The following is a 1,629-nucleotide window of genomic DNA, read 5'->3' on the forward strand; positions in this document are numbered from 1 at the left end:
TGTATTATTGAAATTAATAACCTTGACTTTTCATGTTTAGTATTTTCATTTTTTGTATCAGTTGCTAACAGATCCAAACAAGTTTAGTTATTCTAATTCATTTTTACTGCCTTTTCAAAAGAGTAAAACGAAAAGAACTAACCAGAAATATAAGACTTCTTCTTTTTATTTATTTTTATAAGTTAAGAAAATGAAATAGATGATGTCAGAGCAGTTGATGCTTGTGATTTTGTCGGATCCAGGCCGATACTTTTGTTTTCTTTATTTGGATCATTATTTTGTGGGATTCTTATGTTAGTTTCTAATTATTTAAATTTGTTTGACAGGGTAACAAAGATCTTATCCTTGTCCATGAAGCTCTTGACTATGGAGACTGCCGTTTATCTCTAGCGGTAAGTCATTTTCTTTATAATTAACAAAGTGGCACATATTACACATCCTTTTCTCATGAAAACTATAATGTATTCTTTTGGCCAGATACCCAAGTATGGCATTTTTGAGAATATAAATTCTTTACAAGAGCTGGCACAAATGCCGCAGTGGACACCTGAGAGACCTCTGCGAGTTGCAACTGGCTTCACATATGTATGAATCTTTGTTGTGTTTTGTCTTTTCTTCTCTTATATTTGTTTTAATTGGCAGAGTTTCCATATGCATTAAATACTGCATTTCTATTTTGCAGCTTGGTCCAAAGTTTATGAAAGAAAATGGATTGAAGCATGTCACTTTTTCAAGCGCTGATGGAGCTCTGGAGGCTGCTCCTGCGGTAAGAATTAGACAGTTGACATGGATATACTACACCTTCCTAGATGATAATGGGCTAGATGTTAATTTGTTTATTTAATATTGTGTGACCAATCTCCCTTTTCTTTTTTGGTTTTTGTATGGTTAGCTTGATGTCTGGGGATAGAAATGGAATATTAGGGTTAGTGATCTGGACGAGTTTGCATTAGAGTCCAATCCTCAAGGGCCCACATTTAGAGGTTATGGTTGTCTCTTTGTGCAGTATTCCATTTCCCATTGCTAATTATATGCAACGTGGCATTCTTATTTTTAATATCTCAGGTCTTGGAGCATGACTTGTCATAAAGCAAGTCCGATGCTTATAACTGAAAACTGTAATTATATTTTCTTCCCTTGCTTATATAAAAATCAAAGGAAGTACAAATAGAAACTAATAATTGTAAAAAAAATGCTCCAAAAAGTGAAGTTAATGGTAAGGAAAACTATGTTTGAAAATGAAATTCAATTGCAAGATTACATGATCTGGCTATTCTCTTTGGAATAGTATGAGTGAAATAAATGCTCGTTGACGTGCTTCTTTGAAGGTAGGATTTTGTTTAAGAGAAGTAGCAAAATCTGGTTCTACAAGGTTTGTGTACGAGTGCAAACTAGAAGATTTAAATTTCAGTTGTCCTAGGTATAACATCATTTAGCTAAATAGCTCGAAGGCTTGATCACTATCTTATTTTATTAGGTGCTAATAATTACGTTCTGCAAAGATCCTACTGCATAATTCAACATTTTTAGCAGATAATGCCTGGAAATGATAAACAATGCGTCTAGCTGGTAGGAATTATATATAATGATGATAAACACTGGCAGGAGCTGTGTAATACTAGGGTTTAC

At 33.6% G+C, this 1,629-nt stretch overlaps 1 long non-coding RNA gene across 1 annotated transcript; it reads left to right on the forward strand.

Annotated features, from left to right (window-relative positions):
- The first annotated feature begins 293 nt into the window (after positions 1 to 293).
- LOC111382265 lies at positions 294 to 762 on the forward strand. The gene is made up of 3 exons (XR_002700479.1): positions 294 to 392; positions 478 to 585; positions 683 to 762. It is a non-coding gene; the product is annotated as an uncharacterized LOC111382265 (long non-coding RNA).
- The last annotated feature ends 867 nt before the right edge of the window (positions 763 to 1,629 follow it).

This window comes from Olea europaea, unplaced genomic scaffold (genome assembly GCF_002742605.1).
Source record: "Olea europaea var. sylvestris unplaced genomic scaffold, O_europaea_v1 scaffold24562, whole genome shotgun sequence".
Lineage (NCBI taxonomy): Eukaryota > Viridiplantae > Streptophyta > Magnoliopsida > Lamiales > Oleaceae > Olea > Olea europaea.